This window comes from Microcebus murinus, chromosome 21 (genome assembly GCF_040939455.1).
Source record: "Microcebus murinus isolate Inina chromosome 21, M.murinus_Inina_mat1.0, whole genome shotgun sequence".
NCBI classification, from domain to species: Eukaryota; Metazoa; Chordata; class Mammalia; order Primates; family Cheirogaleidae; genus Microcebus; species Microcebus murinus.
Window position 1 is genome coordinate 36,632,466 of NC_134124.1, and position 15,786 is coordinate 36,648,251.

Genomic DNA, 15,786 nt, shown 5'->3' on the forward strand with positions numbered 1-15,786 from the left:
CACTCTAAGCCCTGACCACCTGGTTTCTTCCTTCATGTATGCACAAGTCTCCTTTTATTTAAGTAACATGTCCTTTCTTGTGGAAGTGACAGGGGTTTGCAAAGGCCACTTTTATTGTAAGAGGCCACCAGCCTTGAGGGAGGGAGCCAAGCTGGACCTGCTCTGTCCAGCAGACACTCGCCTTGAACGCAGGGCCGGGCAGTGTGCTGGCTGGGGCTCTGTGCGTTTCCAGCTAGAAACACTCAGGACTTTGCAGGTTTAAAACTGAGGGCCCGGAGGAAGCCTGCAGGGAGGCCTTGCTGAAATGACACTATGGCTGGGACACTTTCCAGAATGATCTTTGGAGAAGGAGGCTGCCCTGAGGACGGCTGCCGCTCCTGCCCCTCTTGCTGCCTGGTGGAGTTTGCAGCTTTGAGCTGCAGATGAGCCAAGCCCGTGGACGTTAAATGAAACGCGGAGAGACCCCAGCTCCGGAGGGCTCTGGCCATCAAGGGCCTCCCGCTGGCGGATGGCCTTTCAGTGTGGAGGGTGACAAGACAGCTTCCCGTGGTGCCCAGAGGGAAATGTCAGGAGCGATTTCAGGAGCAGAAGCTGTGGAAAGCCAGATACAGACAAATCATCCCCGCTTGTGCACTCACGCAACGGGGACGGTGGGCTCCTCTGGGGATGGCAATCATCTAAGGGAATCCGTGGCTGTGGGGCACACCTGGGATCCGGTGGGCATGCCACTAATTGGCCCCTCCCTGCACATGCACGCAGACAGCCAAAGCTGCTTTCGAAATCGACAGGATCCTGTGAAGCCAAGGGCTCGTTGTTCTGTTGAGCCTGTGCTGGCTTGGGGTTTGAAGTTTAGGCCACAGGCTTGCAGGTGGGTAGCTTACTGTGTCTAACAGGGAGAAAAGTTAGGAAGCCCTGAGAATTTGGGGAGGGAGGAGATGGGAAACAGATGGTGGGGGAGGGGAGGAGAGAAAGGAGACCTGGAAACAGCAGGGGCTGCGTGGGGTTTGAGCTGACTTCTTCCCGTGACTACAAGTGGTCAGTAAAATCTGCCCAACGCACAACATAGGCGCCGACACTGTGGTCAGGACTGCAGGGGTCTGTCTGAGCAGTTAGAATTGGCTTGGAAGTTCCAGGATGGCAGGAGGGCCTTGCAGCTCAAAGGCTGCTGGGAACTGTAGTTTTTAGCTGATGCTTTCCCAGACCCTGTGGCCAGGATTCTGTTCCTGGAAGGAAGTGGACAGCGGAGATGGGAGGGACCTAGATGTCTCCAAAGGTTTCAGGTCTGGGGAAACGTAGCAACATGTGGCTGTGCCACAGGGAACCTGGAGCCCAGGAAGGGAAGAGGCAAGACAAGCGAGGTTCCAGGGTATTTTTGTTTGTTTGTTTGTTTTAAAGTTTCATCTTTTTAATCAGCTTAATGAATGATAACCTAAATACGTGAGACACAACAGAGTATTTTTTCTTCCAGTATTTTTTTAAAATAACATTTACAAACATTTTTAAGAAGCTCTTCTATATAAGGTTGGTTAACTTCAGTTAAAAAAAAACCCAGGCAATCATGTGTTCCCGATACAGATTTCTCTCAGGTACATTTAGAAACTGTTTTCTAACCATAATAAACATTGTGTATGTGTTTTTTGTTTTCAAAATGTCCCTAAAATCAAAATATCCTAGATAATCACTAATTAAAAGAAAAGCCAGTCTGGCTAAGCTTGCCAGAACCAATAATCCTGAGAGCTCAAACAAAAAACTGGTAAAAGAAAAAATACCCAGACTTTACAAATGTCTCAGAATTTGCCTTTAAATGGGAGAAAAATATATCTTAAAAAATACACAGAGCTTTCTAAAAGGTCTTTAACAAGCTACCTTGGGAGAGCAATTCAAAAAGAGAAGTGGGTTTATTAAAACAGATGTTTCAGTACAGCTCCAAAAATCTTTATAAATACAGACATCTGGAAGGGCGATCCTGGATCAGAAGTGTTATTCCTTGTGTCTATATCATGTGTGCATGTCTCATCTCAGTTGTCATAATTGTCTCTGTAATTTCCTCCTGAGTAGCGGTCATAACCACCCTGGCTTCTGCCACCAGTCTCTGGACCATCCATATCCATATCCACATCCTCCAGGTTGACTGTCATACCTGCCACTCCCATAACCCTGGTCCCCAACACCTCTAGAGTAGCTGCTACCACGCCCATAGGACCCAAAGCCAACTCCTCTGGTTCCCCGGGCAGACTTGCCAGCATGGTCCACACGGATCTGGCGACCATCCAGGGACTCTCCATTCATTGCTCTCATGGCATCTGAGGCATGCTCTGGATTGGTGAAAGTGATGAAGCCAAAACCCCGGGATCGCTGAGTGTCCCGGTCCTTCACAACGACCACCTCAGAAATAGGCCCGAAGCTGCTGAAGTGGTCTTCCAACGCCTGCTCATCGGTGTTAAAGTTGAGCCCTCCCACAAAGAGTTCCCCTCTTCAGAGGACATGGCAGCAAATTCGAGTCCTGGAAATTAAAAAGTAAAAGGACCAGACAAACCGCGAGCACCGACGAGCAAGGAGAACAGGCGGTTCCAGGGTATTTTCAGAAATCTAGGGGAAGATTTTGGATTTTGGTTCAAGTAGTTTTACCCAGAGTTTGAGCAGCATGAAGACCACCATGATGTTGTAACCAAGATGTGCTGTGTGCAGATCACTTTTCCCCACTCCAAGCCTGTTTGCCCATCTCTAAAGCGGACGTGACGGGCTCACCCACAAGACCACTGCAAGGCTGAGATGGGAGAACGAATGCCAGCGCTTAGCCCAGTGCCTGGCGACTCTAAGCAGTGTTGCCCAGCCCCAGACATGGCTTTCCAGGCTAGATGCATACCGGTCGTTGCCTCCACCTAGCCTGGATGAGGGCAGGGCTGTCGTGGTGTGGTCTTCTGCAGTCTCTGGTTGCTCAGTTCATACAGAAGTCTGAGTCTGTGGTTGCTGTGAAACGCCTTCAAGAGCGACCAGTCGCTGCAGTGCGGACCATTGTGGGTGCTGAGCCCCATGCCTGGAATGCCTTTCCCAAAGGCAACTTTCCAGATCCTTACAAAATGTCACCTCCTCTGGCCTTTCTTGACCATGCCATCTTTCCTTACAGGACTGATTAGATGTGCCTCTTCCACCTTCTGTCTGCTCCTGCATTAGTGACCTTCAAACTGTGCTGTAATCATCTGCTACGTCGGAAACTTAGAACAGTCCTCCTCCCTCCAACCTCCTCTGCTCCTTCACAGAAGACGAACTTCAACGATTGTGGCACCCGTGCTGGGGTGTCCGTGTCCTGAATCAAGCCCCATTCTTCTCCCAGCGGGTTGCACCAGGGATTTTCCCTCTGAACCAATCCCAAACTCAGCAAGTCATTGGCAACAAGCCTGCGCACGTTCAGAGAAACAAGTGGATGACTGAGGGTCACTTCTGTCACTCCAGGAAGGCTTAAGATGCCATTTGCAGATGAGGGAAGCTGTTCCTGGGACCGGGCTACCCTCCATGCTATAGGCTCTGAGCCTCGTGTCAGGGCTCTCGGCCACATCTGAATCACCCCGAGCAAGTCCTGCCAGTTCTCCGACACATCCCACACCTGTTCCCACACAACGGTGGGGAGGGAAGTCCTTGTCACTAACTCCGCTGTGGAGCAGGTGGTTGCAGCCTCCTTCTAGGCCCGGGTCCTCCCAGCCCCTTAAGAGTCAGATGGGTCCCCCTCACCCTGCTGTCTCGCCCTGATGCCCAGAGACAGCCGAGCGGCTCCGGCACGGCCGGTTCACTCCCGTGAGGCACTGGGGCACCAAGGCCAGGTATCCAGATGAACTTCCCCAACGGGCGTATTTCCGCGCTCACTGTGTGCCAGGCACTTAGGTTAATAACTACCACTTTTGAGAGTTTATTATAGTTTTAAAAATTACTCTATTTTCTATATGAAAAAACTGACAATGAATGATTGCTCCAAGTTCCCCCCGCCCCAACCCCCAAAATGTTAAGGGCGGAATTTGAGCCCAGGCTGATAGGCTACGGAATTCAGGAGCTAACCACTGTGCTGTGACAGTGTCAACTTTGGTTCCTTTCAGTCTCTAACTTTCGACTTTCACGTTGTCGGGGGTAAGGTGGTCAGAGAGATGAAGAGCTTCCACGAGAGGTCACAGCCAAGAGGCGGCGGAACAAGCTGTCAGGCCCCGCCCGCCTGGTGTCAGCCTCTGTCCTCTGCCAGCCGGGGCGACAGGCTCCTCATGGACGCATCTGCTCTTCTGCCCGTGAGCAGTGCGAACAGTCCGCTTCCCCAAGACTGATCACTTCTGTCCAACGCCTGGTGCTCAGTGAGCAGCACATCTGTCTCCTTGAGGGGCCACCCACTCTGGTGAGGACTATCGGCTCTTCCTCAGAGCTGGTCGTGGGGCCTGGAGATCCTCTAGGCCCTTCCTGTGAGAGTGGAGGAAGCTGGGACTTGGCTGGAAAAGGGCTTGGCCAAGAGGCCAGCTTCCGTCCAGTGCTCTTTCCTTGCACGGTCAAATGTGTTTGTTTGCTGACTTACTGACCTTGGCCACCAGATCAGACTAACCCGGAATCTAGAGCAGAGCTCCCTGCGTCGTGGCTGTGGAATATCTCCCAAATGAATAAACGAAACCGGCCTCCATCCTTCACACACTTAAAGAACACCTACTGTGCGTTGGACCTTGTGCAAGGCAAGGAGAGGAACACCGTGTGGTCCTTGGCCTCCAGAAACACTCAGGAGCTCACATTCCAGAAAAGAAAGGCAAGCAGACACTTGTCAGCCAGAGTTATAAATTAGTAGGTGTGATGGAAGCCAGTGTGGGACACGGTGAACTAATGAATGGTCTGAGGAACAGGCTGCGTGCCCGGCCTGCTGAGTGGAAGGGAGATTCATTCATTACCCTGACTCTGCGCGCCGGCAGGTGCTGAACTCTGGGTGGTCGCGGACCCTCTCACTTTAAATACTGCCCCTAGGTCACGTATTCTGAGAAAGAGTCCTCTTCTTGACTTCAGATGGGGAAATGCAACAGAGCCCTGAGATCTGTCTCGGTTCTTCCCTTGCTAATTAGGGCCCTCCAAGTAAACCCGACTAGGAAATTAATGAGACCTCACTAATGGGGCCTGTGTTTGGGGCTGGGTACTGGCATGCCCTGAGTGCCGTGGAAGCCACTTGGCTCCCCACTCAGCTGCACCCCCGATTTATCTGTAATGGGGCTTGAAGGAGAAAGTCTCAGCCATCTGCTCGTCAGGCAGCAAATTTGTTTTATTTGGTAACCTTGACTGCAGACTGATGGGTTGATTTGGCACCTCCTGCCTCAGGAGACAGAGGCTGGCCTCAGGAAGCTGGTGGTGGGGCCTAATGCTTGGGATGGAGACAGGGCTGAGCATTTAGGGACAGGGACACACCCAGCCCATTACACAGGACGCCTGGCCCTCCAAACTCATCACAGCCCCTCATGGCCCTGGGACGGAGCCTTCCCCCAGTTCAGGACACTGTGTACCCACAGACCCGTCTTGGGAGCTGGTGGACCTGGGGTCACACGTGTCTCTACCACTCCACCAGTCAGAGGATCTTTGCCACGTCCCTTCCACTCTAGTCTAGGGGAAACCATTGACAGCACAGGAGTGATAATAACGGCACCTTTTCTATAAAGCAAAATAGCAGGAGCTATCAACATTTGATCAAAGAATCCCACACTCCGAAAGCACAAAGGTACACACACGCACACACACGCACACACACGTGTGTGCGCACACACACGAGAAACGTGAACACATAAGGACATGCACTGCAGCATTATCCTATAATGGTTGGAAATGGAAACAATGTCATGGTCACCAACAGAGGGTGATTAAAAATTTTGTTGTTTCCATGTTGTGCATTCTTTAGCAGTTAAAAAGTACAAGGTCATCCTATATGTTCTGACAAGGAGGCATCTCCAAGGTGTATCATGAACTTGGGAAAATCACGCCTCAGATCAATAACTGTATCTTGATGTTATTATGAAAACAAAACTGTCCAAACCCAACAAGTCGGAAAACCAGATGCATAACGACAGTGAAGGTGAGGCCCTGGCGTCCCCACAGCCTCCTCTGGTCTTCCGTGGTCCACCTTGCCTTGTCCTGGGCTCTCTCTGAGCCTCTGGAGACTGCATCCTTGCTCGTCACCCCTCTGTCCTTTCCTCTCCTCCCCGCCCCGTATCCCCACCACGGCAGCAACTTCAGGAGTGGGAAAACGGGCTCTGATGACGCATCTTCATTCTTTATGTTTATGCAATTGGACGCTGGCTTTAGAAATTTGAAAGCCAAGATCCAGACACACTTTTCCCGTCCTGCTTCCATAATCTGCCCTGGAGTTAAGGGGTGTTTCCTGTTAAGCTGTGTGGACGGGGCTGGCCACCCCACGATGTAAAGGGGGAGGGGCGCACTCTGATTGCAGAGACAGAATTTGAGTGTTTCTTGTCAGCGAGATTTGCCATCCACAGAGGGAAGCGCACACATCTGTTGCCCCCTCTCGGTGACCCCCACATGGTGACCCCTCCCAGCCTCCTGCATCTCTCATCTCACAGACACTCGAGTTTCATGATCCATCACGGTCATTTTCCCGTACTGTCAGTTCCTACCAGTCAAACAGAACTCTCAGCCCTGCTCCCACCAATTAAGACAAATTGCCTGGATGTTTGGACCTTGTCAGAAAACCTCAGTTCATATCCTCAGAAGGAACTGACTTCAATCACCTGGAGAGATTTGCCCAGGGTAGCACAGTGCCCAGGCCAGGCTGTGCCGCAGAGCGGGCACGCTTGACTCCTGGGCTCTCTCCCTTCTGCCGTCAAATGAAGGCCTCTTAACCTTTCTGGCTCTCAGTTTTCTCCTCTGTGCAGTGAGGAGAGGAGTGGATGCAATCATCTCTAAGGATGCTGACTCTACTATTCTAGAATTTGCTTGGAGAAAGATAATCAGACAGGTATAATCATTCTCTGCAAACAATGCCAATAAATGAGCCCACAGACTTTTCTAAAGCTGTTGCTTCCTTGGAAAGAGATTCCCAGAAGAATGGAAGAAAGGGGAAACCCATGAACCCATCTATCGGTAGATTAAACCACTCTATCTGAAAGTATCGATTATCTACCTATAGCTGCTACACTTACTACAATTGTCTCTGAATTCTATTACCTGGTGGTGGGTTAAGAAATGGCAATTATTTCTCTATTTCTCTTAAGCCTTTCATGGCCAAACATGTTGAGTTCACTCCACAATCGTGCACTGAGCACCCTGTGGCTGTCGGGGTGGCGCTGGGTGTAGGGTCATTCTGACTTAGCCCAGTGTCCTCACCCTGCCCAGTGCCAGCCACCAGGCTGTGGGTGAGCGAGTGCTCGTTTCTGAGTCTCACCCTCTTCGTTTGCTAAATGGCTAATGACGTCTGCTACATAGGACTGGGGGGTTCCAGGTGAGAGTGCACATAAGCGATCCAGCACAGGTAACAGCTCGCCCGTGGGTAGCCAGGTCATTGACATGATGTTGCTTCCTCACTAGTGACCGACTTAAGGCCAGGGCTGGAGCACATCCTTTCGGAAGTGAGAGCGTCTGACTGGTGTCTGGTCCTGCTGCTTTCATTTCTGGCTTGGTCTGAGTCACCATCAATTGTGCAGCAGCCAGGGGCTGGGGCAGAGGCTGGAGAGGCAGGACGAGCATGCAAGGATGGGGACAGCAATCTGCCACCTGGGCACCCTGTCACACCGCAGGGGCAGGAGTAGAAAGAGCCAGGCCTGGATGAAATGTCTGGCCCCTCTCTGGGCCTCAGGCTTCCTTCTGGGAACAGGGGTGATCTGTATGGCCCCTGCCCGGGCTGCCACTCTGGGACTCTAGCCAGCTTGTCTCCATGAAAGGCTTAAAAATCAGATTTTGCTTTTGAAATTTAATTGTGATGAAATACACATAACGAAAGGCACCTTCGAGATCGTTTTTGAGTAGACACTTCAGTGGCATTACGCACATTCACAGGGGGTGCAACCATCTCCTGCAGCTCCAGAACTGTATCTTCACAAGCGGACGCTCTGCACCCAGGAGACAATAGCTGCCCCTTCCCGGCCCCACAGCCCCTGGCGACCACCACGCTGGGTCCTGTCCTGGTTTGATGCTCCAGGAACCTCCCACAAGGGGAGCCATGCAATATCTGCTCTTTTGTGACTGACATTTCATGGGCACAATATTCTTAAGATTCATCTGTGTTGTAGCATGTGACAACGTTCCCCTCCCTTTCATAGCTGAACAGTGTTCTATTGTGCGTATAGACCACATTTTGTTTATCCAATCACCAGTCAGCGGACACCTGGGTTGTTTTCACTTTTTGGTCATTGTGCACAGTGCTGCTATTTACATTTGTGTACAAATATCTGTACACGTCCCTACTTTAAATTCCTTTGGGTATATACCCAGAAGTAGAATTTCTGGATCATATGGTAATTCTATTTTTAATTGTTTTGAGGAACTGCCACACTGTTTCCTGTAGTAGCTGCACCATTTTAAATTCCCACTAACAGTGTACAAAGGTTCCAAGGTCACTACATCCTTCCTGACATTTGCTGTGTTCTGTTCTTTCAGAGAAGTCATTCTAAGAGAGTGGGGCGGAGACTCAGGAATCTTTTACTTTGCTTATTCTTTGTGAACACACGTATTTCTTTTGGGTATAAACCTCAGGCCACTGACTCACACACTAATAAGTGTAGCTTTCTGTTATATTTGTTATTTTTCTAAATGTATTTCTACGTGGCGTAAGTGTTTAATGTGCACTCTGAGTTACCACCTGCCGAGTGGGGAAAGGCAGTTGCAGTTATTCAGTGTCCTTTTCTTGCACTGAAGTTGAATCTAAGTTCCAGAGTTCATTGTGCCAACAAGTGGGATGAGGTGGATGACAAATGCTCCCCTGGTCCTCACTGTTGTCCTACCCCGGCTCTTGCTAAGATGTCCTCATTCCACTGCTGAGTCACCGTGTCAGAGTGGACCGAGTCCAGCTAGTGGTTTAAGCAGAACGAGATTTATCAGAAGGTCGGAAGTCGAGCGGCATCTCTGGGGGGCCCGAGGGTGGAGCGCAGGCGACTCACATCCAGGAGTGACACAGCCAGGAGAGACGCAGCCACTGCAGGACTCAGAGTGGGAATGTGGACGGCTGTGGGCGCTCGGCACGGCCGTGCAGAGGGTGGGCGCTGGGACCTTCACGGAGGGAGCAGCCCCTCCCAGCCCTTTTCGCTGCAAGAGACACGTGCCCCACAGGCCTTCCTTTGTGCCCTGACACCCACAAGCCAGCATGCAGAGCTAAGTCGGGTGAGGGTTCTGGCTGAGAGGGACTCTGGGCAAGGTTGGCTGCACTTTGCAACTGAGTTTGTAGCAAAGGTTGGGGAGCATTGGGGAGTCCGAGCAGGCAGGTGGGACCAGCCACCCTCCGAGGTCCCGACTGAATGGCCTTTGTGCACCTTTGAGCCACTCCCAGGCACCTCCCCGGGGCCTTCTTGGGTCTTCGGTCCAGTCATGCCCAAGGGTCCTCACCTCTGGGGGTTGTTCCCTCCCCGGGCTCTACTTGGAAAAGTGGGGATGCACTGCTATTAGGCCTGGGGTTTCCAGCATCTTCCCTACCTTGGAGTTAGAGAGACGCAGGGCAAGGCCCAGGAGCCTCGGAGGGACCCTCTGACATTAACCTCCCCTCTCTTCTTCCCCAGCTCCCATCCCCAGGGCACTCGTGATCTGGCTTTGGTGGTGGGGAACTATTCTTCTGTATCGACGTACTCTCCAAATTGATTGTATGTCTAGAATTTTGCATGCTTTCCCTAGGCCATCAATTTTTGAAATCAAAAGGCCTTGTGTACCATTTCTTCTTGGAGGCAACAAGCATAAGACACCTGTCCTGGCTGTTTGGGTGAGCAAGGGACCAGGGCTGCGAAGAATGCCAGGGCAAGAAAAATCTCAGTCCTTCACTGATTATGCTGCTGTGCCTCACTGTGACCCTGATGTGTCCTGTCCATCAGCAGCGTGATCTTGCAGGTCTATTCTCCCAGAATAGGAAGGAAGGAGAAGGGACGCCCCCTAGGGAGTGCAGGGCAGGGACAGCCCCTAGGGAGTGCGGGCAGGGCCAGATGGGTGCCTGTGTCATCTCCAATCTTCATACAAACCCTGCAGGGCAAGTGCTGCCACCTGACATCACAGATGGGAAAATGAGGCTTCGAGAGGGCAACTCATCCCATAGAGGTTATGTGGTCACAGAGAGGGGCTGGAATTCTCCATCCCAAATCTAATTCCAAACATAGAGCTTGTGCTGAGAACCCTTTTGCAAATTCTGTCATAAAGCAAGGATTCATCTTCTTAAACTGTATCTAGCTTGTTGAAGTGGGAAGCCAGGAATGCTATTTATTTAGAGTCTGAGGGCCAAATTCCTCTTTGAATTCTATTCTGATTTTATGCTGGTGCCCCTGGAAGGGGAAGGCAGGAGCATAATTAGAACTGTGACATCTAAGGATAAAGGAATACTCCTCTCCCCGCCCTGCGGGCGTCTGAGCTTGGCATTCATAGACGCCCAGCAGCAGGTCGCTGGGGAGGAGTGGGGCTGGTGACACACCTGCTTGGGTGCTAGGGCGGTCTGCATTCTTCCCTGTCTCCCACTGCGGATAGCTGCCAGCCAGTCTGCACGCCTTGCCATTTGCAGTGGCCTTTGCTAGTGGTCGCCAACACGCGGCTCTCCTCCCCTTCCAGACACACCGAGCTGGTGCCACAGGTCCGAGGCCCACACTGGCAAGTCCCGGGCCCTCGGTTGGGGTGGGAAGGGGTGGGCCGTGGAGTCCAGTCGTTAGGAATCCAGGCTCTGCCGCCTTTCTTGCTGGGGGAGCTGGGAGAAGTACCGTGTGTCCCCGAAAATAAGACGTACCCATAAAATAAGCCCTAGCAGAATGTCTAAGCATTTGCGCAATATAAGCCCTACCCCGAAAATAAGCCCTAGTGACAGGCGTGGCTACACAGAGTATCTGTACAACCCATGCATTTCCTTGCAGAGTGGTAAAGAAGACGAGCAGCCCTTCTCATCTGCCCCGTCCTGACAGCTACTATCATCTGCCCCGTGTGACCAGAAAGGTGTGGGTAGCCCCACCAACAAGGTCCCAGCCGTCCTATGCGTGCTGCAAGCTGAGGCATTGTGGGGAAACTAACACATCCCCTGAAAATAAGCCTTAGGGTGTCTTCTTGAGGGAAAATCAATATAAGCCCCTGTCTTATTTTCGGGGAAACATAGTACTTCCCCTCACTGAACTTCAATTTCCTTACCTGAAAGACAGGTGACAATAATGAAATCTCCCCCCTGACTACTGGGAGGTTGGACTGGACAATGTTGCAGCGAGTACAAAATCCTGGACCAAATATTTTTCTGTACATCACCCAGTGCGGATGTGCTTCTTCGCATGTACGAAGGGTGCAGTCTGTCCTCCAGGAGAGAGGGTCAAAGGAATCCCGTGGCCAGTGGCGACAAGGCCTGACGTTGCTGGCGACTAACTCGCAGCAGCACCCAATCCTCATAATGCCCCAAGATGGAGAATAGCGTCCTCTCTTTCCAGGCCGAGAGAGCTTAAGGAGCTTGATTAGGCCATGCAGTTGAGAAGTAACAGATCTGGAGGGCGCACCCAGCTTCAACACCAGGGACTGCTGTGCTCATGACTCTCAGAAAGATTTGGCATCTTTAGGAAGCTTTAGGCTTCCAGTCTAAAGTCTCTCACCAACGGCTGGAACAAGAAAATTTTGAGTTTGCCAATCCCCAAGGATGACCTTACCACCCGGGTTGGTAACCTCCTCGATGCCTCTGGTGTCTCCCATTAAGCTCCATCTTCCACATGGCCCCACCCACGTGCTCTTCCTGAACTCTAAATCCGACTGTGCCTCAACAGCTCCGAATCACCCTCACGAGAAAGTCCAGCTCCTTAGCCAGGAGTTCAGGGCTCCTGATGTGCTTTCTAGGGTCCCCTCCCATCTCCCTTCCTTAGGGTCTGGGTTCCTATCAGACGTTATCAGATTTGGTGGATCTTCTTTCTCCTTCACTGTAGGAATATCTTCTTTCCCACCTCTATGTCTTTGTCTGAATTCTTCCTTCCACTTGGAATGTATTCCCAAACCTCTTCACCACCCCGACCCTCCACTTTCTGCCTTCTCAAATCCTACATACATTGCAAAGTCCAAGTCCTGATATGGCTTTCCCCTGAAGTGACCTCAGATCTCACCACCAGAAAAGACCTGTCGTAGACATCTGCAGACCAGATGCTTCTCCATTCCCCCAACCAGGTGCACCTGAATATTTCAGCTGTGGAAGTATAGGTGGGATCGACTCCACCCATGGATCCAGGGTTGAGTTTTTACTGGCTTAAGCCTGGGCACAGGGATTGGTTCAAGAATAGGCACATCACCCAACTCAGGCCAATCAGAGCCAACAAGGCTCAACTTTAGTTTATTGGTTCACGTTATTTAGTAAGGCAGATTTTCTTTTTTGCACACTAAATTTAAACACGGAAGCACATGACCCAGGCTATTGCTGGTGGGCACCTTGCAACCATGAACCTATGAGACTGAAAGCATTCTAAAGAAGCAGAAATGTAAGGTTGCAGTTACATTAGTAGAGAAGCTAGATCATCCCACTCTCGAGGCCGACACTGGGCTTTCAGTTGGGCGAGCCACTCAAGTGTCTTTGCTGTTAATGGCTATACTTTCCCTCCCTGACGTTCTCCCAAATGCATTGGTCCAAAACTTTTAGACCTGGGCACCTCTTTCCTTTCATTGTCATCCCAGTCTTTCAGTCTTATGCTCTCAGGATGTGCACAGATAAAGTCACTGAGAAATATCTCCATCCTATAGTATTTCTCCTGAGAAACAAAAATCTATAAAGAGAATATTAAAAAGTAGTTCTGAGATTACAAATAAACATGTAGGAAAACATTTTTTTCTATCTAGAATCACAACTTCTTTCAAAGGAGAATAAAAAGCAAAAAGGAAAAAAAAAGAAAAGAATGAACGAATCCTGTTAAATGAAGCAAGAGGTGAAGAGAAGTGAAATGGATTCTGTTAGATAGAATAGGAGCTAGAGAGAAGTGAATTATTCTGCTTAATGGAGGGAGAAGATTTTTGAATTCTCAGAGCAGTGCAGGAGGAAAGGGAGAGAACTATATGAAGATACAGGTGATGTGGGAAAGAAGCTGTCAGCAGAATCCCCCAGGGTGATAAGATGGGGTGCAGGTAGGAGCAGAGAGGACGCTTGTGAGGACTTTGCTCTGTTCCAGTCAGTGCTCCCCATCTCCCCACCTTAGACAGGGCGACTGTGTCCACGGATTACGTACTAATGAATGCTTATTAAATAGGTAAATGAATGAACAAACCAATCAAAGTTACAAGGACTTTACGAATGCACATCAAGAAAAATAACTCCAGGGTTAGGCAAATTTCCAGGTGATAAACCTTGAAGGTGTCATTTTCAGTAAGTGAGCTAGGGTGAAACCTCATGCAAATGCTATTTCCAAATGGAGATAAATCTGCCTAAAGTTACTCCCTTATCCCTCATGCCTCAATGACATGAAGATAGAATGAGAGAAAGAGAATTGAAACTGACATAGAGTCTCTTTCTGTAGACAATCATGTGTGCATGACTTTACCTACCAGATCGTACCTAGGGTGACTAAACGAGAACCTGTAAGTCCCCCAGGCCTGAGGCCTTAAAGAATGCAAAGCTGCAGAAGAAAGACCTTTTTCAAAACAACGATTAATGAAATTCATTAGTTCACCCGTTCATGCAACCACAGCCGTGTGCCAGGTGTCTGAGAAAACTATATTCACGGTGTGTGCGCCCTGGTGGGGGGAGATGACAAGTAGTTATAGAAATAAATGTGAATGACAAAAAATTTACTTTATAAAAACCAATAATAAATGTCCAAGGGAGGATGGAGACGTCTCACGTGGGCTGGGCCACCAGGGAAAACCTCCCTGAGGAACACGGGCAGGGCCACGTCATGATTTCCGTGGGTCTTGGGCACGTTCGCCTCCCTGGGCCTTTTCCTTCATTAAAGAAAATGTTTATGTTATTTTATGGCTGCATTGGCATGTTGGTATAAAGATGAATATAATTTGGGCTGGACTTATTATTATATATTTATTATTACCCTATCAGTGTTTTTCTTATTGTTAAATAAGTTAAAATTAAAACACTTCGTGAGCCCGTGGTACTTTCAGGGCACTGGGGTCCCTGGTGCTTAACGGTGTCTGGCCCTGGAAATAGGTTCGATTTGAGATCGTAAAGGGTCAGGCGAGGGTCTTGCAAGCACGGAGAACCGCCGGGCCGACGGTCGTCGTGGATAGAGCCCCGAGAGGCTGGAGTCCCGAGAGCTGGGGTGGCTAGGGCTGGGCCGAGGTGGGAAAGCACACAGGGCCACACCAGGGGAACCGGATTTGCTCTTTAAGAACCCTCGTCCAGGCGCCGGGCGCAATCCTTTCCCTTCAAGATCCAGCTCGATGCCGCCTTCACCGCGCACAGTTCCCCGGCTGGTCTTCCCGTCCTGAGCCGCTCTCCCCTTGCTCAAGCTCCCTCATCCCCCATCTGCCTGCTCTGGTCTCACGGCTGTCCCAACTCCGTGCCCCTAGTCCTTGCACACCTGTCGGGTCTCCGGGTTTCACAGAACGGGCACTCACTGCAAGTGGCACCCGCGTGAAGGGAACTCTTGGCTCACGTGGGGCACCTCCAGGGCGCAGAGGGTGTCTTCAGCACACAGCCTCTTCCGCGCTCCGTGCTGCCTTCCCCGGTGGTAATGCCAGTGCCGCCTGCGTGCAGTGGGAAGGCCACCAGAGCCCTGCCTCAAAAAGAATTTTACAAACGTGCACTTTTTGGGCTCTGGTGGGTTGCACATCCGTCCTGAGCCAGTCATGGGGCCAGGAGATGGCGCTCAGCTGGGCCGGGCCTGGTCATGCACTCAATGGGCTTGTTTGAAAAAAAAAAAAATGAATGAATGAACCCCAAACTGCAATGTAGGGAAATGATGCTAAGACAGAGCCAAGGAAGGACAGGGGAGGAAGGAACCCTGAGGATTCCTTTGTGTCCTCGGTGGCAGGCGGTGGAGGCGCCCGCAGCCCCACAGGCTCGGGGTGGGGCGTGCGCAGCTGGCAGAGCTGTTGTTCTCTGGGCAGTTAATTGCTGGATCCTTTGCTTCTCCCCCTCAAGGCGTTTTGGGCTCCACCCTAATACTCCCCCCCCCTTTTTGAGAAGTTTCAAATATGTGAACATCTCAGAGAATGTTAGGAGGGCAGGAGCGAGGGGAGGGAGAGGCGGGAGGGAAGGGGGGCTGTGTGCAGGGCAGGGAGGGCGTCCCACAATCTTAGAGAACTGCAAGTAGAAGGAAGAAAGGGAAGGAGGGAGGGTGGGGCGATGAGGAGAGGCAGGCAGGTAAGCGTCCGCTCCGTGGGCTCCGTGGCCAGTGCCCGTCCTCCCAGCCAGCCCTGCCGGGTGCTCGCAATTCCCAGGCAGCGTGCAAGCTCTCCTTTCATCAGTCCCCGCAACAGGACCGACTGAGACTAGAGTGAGGCCGCTCTGCCAAAGCTCAGGCGGCGCCACTGAGCGCATGCGGTGGGAGCGAGTTCCTCCTTAGTTTGCGCACCCTCGGGCCCTCCTTCTCACCCCAGTCCCTGCCCTGGTCATAAAAGCCCCTGGGGAAGACGGGATTCCCATGCCCCTCACATGGGAAGGCCCAGGCGGAGAGGCGGGGTAAGTGACCCCAG

The 15,786-nt window shown here is 51.2% G+C and overlaps 1 pseudogene; it reads right to left on the minus strand.

Moving 5' to 3' along the window:
- Positions 1–1,608: 1,608 nt before the first annotated feature.
- On the minus strand, positions 1,609–9,536 carry LOC142863061 (RNA-binding protein 3-like; annotated as a pseudogene).
- Positions 9,537–15,786: the final 6,250 nt, after the last annotated feature.